The following is a 5,538-nucleotide window of genomic DNA, read 5'->3' as shown; positions in this document are numbered from 1 at the left end:
TGTCTGTCTGTCTGTCTGTCTGTCTGTCTGTTGACAAAATTACTCAAAAACTTGTGTACGGATTATCATGAAATTTTTACCATATGTGGGTTATGGCCAAAGGAACAAACCATTAAATTTGAATGTTGTTCCAGATCCCGACGCGGATACAGGAATTGCTCTTTTAATTCAAACAAATCAGCCAGGCTACGCAAAGTGTCATTACGTCAGACTGTAGGAAACAGGAAGTTGCAAACTCGCTGGGACTACACCTCCCAGGATGTTTACCATCGGGAAAGTTGATTATTCTGTTATCAACTAGTATTGGTGATGTTACACGCTGTTTGGAGACGTAGAAAAAGAAATGAGATTCTCTTCACCAGGATTCAATCGAAACTTCTTGCTGAGAGGTGACAGGTACCAGCTGAGCCACCGCGATGCACCTTTAGCAACAGATTTGCTCATTTTAGCTTTCAGCTACTGTTCATCTTAGCTTCAGCTGTTTTAACTTCAACGGTTCAATTTTAGCAAAGCCGTTCAACACTCAGCATTCACAGTATTTTTTATAAAAAACATAATTTTCATATTCTAATTCAATGTATGCATTGCTTTTGTGACAAAATAATTTAACATAGGCTACAATGGTCATTTAAAATATATTAAAATCAGACTGACAGCTAGCAGAGTAACTGCCACGAGCAAAAACTAAGCAAAAACAGTCCAACATGTCAGGTAATTCATAAATAAAACAACATTATTGAGGATGAACCAAAAGCAGAAAAAAATGGGTTTAATTCAGGTTTTTAAATGTTCAAACTGAGGCTCTGCAGTAAGAAAACCTCAGTCTGAGTTTTCCTGTGTGGAGTTTGGAGGTTCTCTCTAAGCTCTCACAGCTCAGAAACATACATGTTAGAAAATCGAAACTATCCCTATAAATATAAAATGAGTTTGTGCATAATTCTTCATCTCCATATGTCGCTGTGATGGACTGATGACCTGCAGGGTGGACTCATCTCTCACCTGCTGGTGGCTGGAAATAACCACCAGCTCCAGCTACGTTATATTTCTCTGCACTCCGATGGTTCCACAGACTGACTGCTGTAAAACTTCCATCTGTACTCGGGTCATGGTTGATAAACTTTGGAAACCAAACCAAAGATGACATTTCTTTCTTTGTCACGCAAGCAGCAGAGAAAGGTTTCATCCTTTCTGATTTATACATGAAGGCTGGAAAGAAGAGGAGGAATCACGATGCTGAAATGACATTTTCATAAAGCAGTTTCGGGGCAATTTGACAAATGAAAGTTACAAAAATACATTCTCAGTGAACCTAATTAGATGCTACAATTGTTTGCTGTGGCTCAATCGATAGAAATTTTTCCCTTCACCTTCCATTTGATTATTTTCCGGCGACATCAACCCTTAATTTAGACGTGGACTCTGTAAATGTTTGCAAACTAATTTCATCTATTTGAATAGGAGATATTTAATCTGTCAATAATATTGAAAATAATGAAAATACCACAGGTGATTTTTCTTCTTCTGCAGCTTTTTACATTCCCCAAATTCTGTGAGCGCTCAATTGAAATCCATCAACAGACAAATTAATCGAATATATGATGTGAAATCAATAAGAGATCGTCTGACGGTCCATCTGCTCGCCTCTGGCASAAAACACCCACTCACGGCAAAATCCGCACAAATCAGCCATTCTGATTCTGTTCCCCTTTATTTGTCACTCCCTGTTAACTTCTTTCTTTTTTAGATTTTCTCCCCAACTTGTGAAATCAGTGACTGTTGTCAAATAGATAGACACGAGGGCTGACAGAGACAGTTTCTTAGCAGAAAACCTTCATCTGATAGGCTCCATCGCTTCCACTGTCTGAGGAATGGCATGAAGAAAGACAGGTATTTGGGTTGATGGATGGACTGAGTTGGTGGAAGGAGAGCTAGGAGGTGAAAGGCGCAAATGAAACTGGGCTTGACTGACAGTGTTTGAACCTCGGTGTCACCCGCGCACCCGAGAGTCCAGTTTAGAGTCTGCAGCGAGGTGCTGAGAAAGGATTAAAACCCAAAGGAGAGGCTCAAATGAAGAGAAAGAACTGAGACGGAGCCAAAAGTTTGGACAGAAGATATTTTTTTCTTGCACTTTTCACACATTTTCCCCACGGAGAAAAAAAATGCATTACCAGATTGACAGAAAGGGGTCAGAACAGTGGTTTTGGTCCCAGCAGCCCATCCACAGGCCAGACGGTCCCAGAATGTTCAGATCATTAAAAAAAACACACTGTTCCTGTTTAATCCCAAACAGAAAGCAAGAGCGATTTAATTCTATCCAGAGTTTTCTTCTCTCTCTCCGATGGACCAAGATGAGAGATAAATCATCAAATAATTCTGTTTACTTCAAGCCGCTAAAACATAAGGATGCTCTGCGTGTCTTCTCCACTTTTAGCACAAAGTCCTGCAGCCACCTGACAGAAACAATACAAGCCCTCCATTGATCAGCCGAAGCTCCGCAGTTGGATGATAAACTGCTTCTCTGTGATCCATCATGCAACAACCACAGAGCCAAACAAACTGGGTACGGAGGAGGATAAATATTCATCAAAGGAGGGCATGTGTTGCATCAACGCTTAACCAACAGCAAAATCRCTTCTTATTAGATTTACAGACGTTGAACTGATAATAAAATAAGAAACGACATTCAAAYTGTGTGCCAATGAGTGGTGACACACATTTCCTGTAGCTTTGGCGGGAAACAAGCAAACATGCAAATCAGTTAGCTTTTGGTTGCAGCGCTTTGTACATAAAAACAACAAGAAAACTCCCTATTTAACAATTTCACAAAACARTTGAGAGAACCCGGCCCTCTTTACTGCTCTAATTCAGACATACTGCATGGTAAAAACAGCTTTCAGTGTTTAAATAAGTCAGAGAAAGTTGGAGTTTTTAAGACTAAAACTACTTYGTCATGCCTTTTACGGTTTTTACACAAATGCAGTTTAAGTTTTAGACTTTTTCTCATGTTTTACGCAGAAAGTTCAACTTGATGATGCCACTTTATCCTTTAAGCTGTTTAAAACTTACCAAATTTTTTACAAATGGTTCTCTGTTTCATCTCAAATTTGCTTTTGTAAGTTGTTGCTGCCAGGTTTTCATTCTATCAAGTGAATCTTTTAGTATTTTGTAGTTCTGCATTCAACTTTGGAAACCAGGACAAAATTATACGTTTCTTTCTTTTGTCTTCTTGCACCCAGTGTCACTGTAGGACTTAGTTTTATCTCAAACTCTCAGAGTCAGGAGCAGGACAATCCTGGTCCTCGAGGGCCACCATCCCGCAGGTGATCTCTTGCTCCAACACACCTGATGTAAAGAAATGAATAGGCTTTTGCAGAACTTGAAGAGGTAATTCARTCACGGTGTGTTGGAGTGGAGAAACAGAAAAAAACTGGATAATGATCTTCTAGTGCCACTGTGCACTTTAGTGACAGTTTCACTTAAAAGTTTCATTTCGAAACTGGAAGAAACTGGTCATAAAACGCWGAAACATAAAAACACAGGCGTGGCGGCCAGAGACGACTTCAGTTCAGAAGTGAAGCATTTTTACAATAGTTACACACTGTTTGAGCCTTACTTTTTAGTCTGCATTTCAGCCTATCTTTATGGAGGCATATGCATGGTTATTATGGCGACCATGATGAGCAACTGGCTGCACTTCTTTTACTTTTGTTTGCCTTCATGCATCATTTTTTTCTTATTGCTATAAAGTTATGTTWGAATTTAGGGCAGTGTTGCAGTGGAACGATTTGAAATTTCTTCAGATATTGTCGACCTGCCTCCTGCACACCCACATGATAGGATCCTGGAGTCACCTTGGACAAATACAGACAGTCATCTCAGCTGTTTCCCTCATCTAAAACAACATTTCATCAACAGAGGCGCCTGTATGAGCCCGTCCTGCCACCTCTGCACAAGTTCGAGTTGGGTCATCCGGGTCAGTCTGCTGGTTCGCCCCTTCACCCACTTTGTTTTTAGAAAGACATTTAAAAAGATATGGGAGAAAACAGTGCTGGACATCATGATGCACTGGGTTTGCGCGCCTCTACAGGACAGCGCAGCTGGARTCCGCAGTCTGAAGAACAAACATTTGCGCACTAACCCCCCCTCCGTTCCCTCACCACACACGTTGGCTCACATGAACAGAAAAAAACAACAACCTGGAGTTTCCTTTGCGGTAACCCACCCCTCACAATAATCCACTGCCCCTTCGTGCTTTGGGATAATGCGCGCGCAGGGTGCAGGTGACAGATTTGACCATCATGTTTTATGACTGTGGAGTTTAGAGGMAGCATGGCACCGAGGCTGAACCCACTTGTGTTTTTTTCTCTTTCAGACCGCAGTCTGYTCCTCATGCGCCGCAACAAGCTGAGTGGAGCCACAGAGGCTGATATATGACGGATCGCTTTTACGCCCCGTCGCGTGCGGAGACAAYTACACCGTAATTACACTTCTGGCGCGTGACGGACCTGTAATCACCTAATCACATCGATCACAGCCGCTCAAAGAGGGAGCGCGCCAGCAGATATTTTTCAGACACAGGTGTTTGGTCGCACGCGCACACGCACGGGCGCGTTCACACACAGATCACAACAGGTGCAGTCAGCCTCTCTCTCCCTCCCTCTGCGGGCCACCTTCARCACGCACAGTGACACGCGCGGGAGMCTTACCTGGCCGCGAAGCTGCTCCCCGCCCCCCCACCTCGGTGTCAAAGCCCACCACCACCTCCCCCAACTCCCGTTAAAAAGCCGGCGGCAGAGAGGCTGAGGGCGCGCGGGTAAGCCGAGGTGCGTCCAGTCCTCTTCAGGAGTCCGTCCAGCACCCAGAGCTGGACTCATGCAGTCCGTGTGCGGGGATCCACCAGGGCGTCATTCACACCGCACTGTTCAGGTAGTTATTTAAAAAAAAAAAAAAATCAACTGGTTAAAATCCGTTGCAGCAGAAGTCCAGAGCCACAGAAATCACCTGACAGTCAGTTCTGTTCCCCACTGAGCGCCATGGCTTCAGTATTTGGAGCAGTTTCCGTCCTGTCAGCTCTCCCAGACGCAGCCGCCCACGGGTCTGGGTCTGAGATGCTGCTGCTGCCGGTGGTCGTTCCTCTCAGACAAGGAAATAAATAAACGAGATAAAAAATGTAAGTTCAGTCATCTGTGCTGGATCAAGCGCGCAGGAGGAGAGAAGGAGACGATCAGGCTGCGGTCCGACTGGAGGAGGGGCTCTCTCCGCCGGTCCCGGCGCGTTTATCCCAGCTGCTGCCCCCCCAGGTGACAGAGTTAACCCATTTAATGTGTCCGGCGAGGGGGGAGGAGGAGGGGCTCCTCTCAGGTGAGTGTTTGTGGAGGAGATGGAGCTTTGAGAGGATCAGTGGAGAAGCCTCTCCCCTGGGGCCGCGTGCGCGCAGCGTGTGTGTTTTCATTTATCCATTCTTAAGAGACACTTGTGTCCAACCGTGGTGTTTAGGAAATGACATCAGCTGCAGTACTTAAATGATGCAGTGTGTCT

The 5,538-nt window shown here is 44.2% G+C and overlaps 1 protein-coding gene across 1 annotated transcript in view; it reads right to left on the bottom strand.

The window, feature by feature from the left end:
- caln2 (calneuron 2) overlaps window positions 1-5,399 on the bottom strand; it is a 43,659-nt gene extending 38,260 nt beyond the window's left edge. Inside the window, exon 1 of the mRNA XM_014016911.1 lies at window positions 4,707-5,399. The gene's annotated coding sequence lies outside the window, so the exon portion shown is untranslated. The remainder of the gene's footprint in view (window positions 1-4,706) is intronic.
- Between the last annotated feature and the right edge of the window lie 139 nt (window positions 5,400-5,538).

The sequence above is a fragment of the Austrofundulus limnaeus genome, unplaced genomic scaffold, assembly GCF_001266775.1.
Source record: "Austrofundulus limnaeus strain Quisiro unplaced genomic scaffold, Austrofundulus_limnaeus-1.0 Scaffold157, whole genome shotgun sequence".
In the NCBI taxonomy this organism is placed as follows: domain Eukaryota; kingdom Metazoa; phylum Chordata; class Actinopteri; order Cyprinodontiformes; family Rivulidae; genus Austrofundulus; species Austrofundulus limnaeus.
This window is presented reverse-complemented; position numbering and strand designations above follow the sequence as displayed.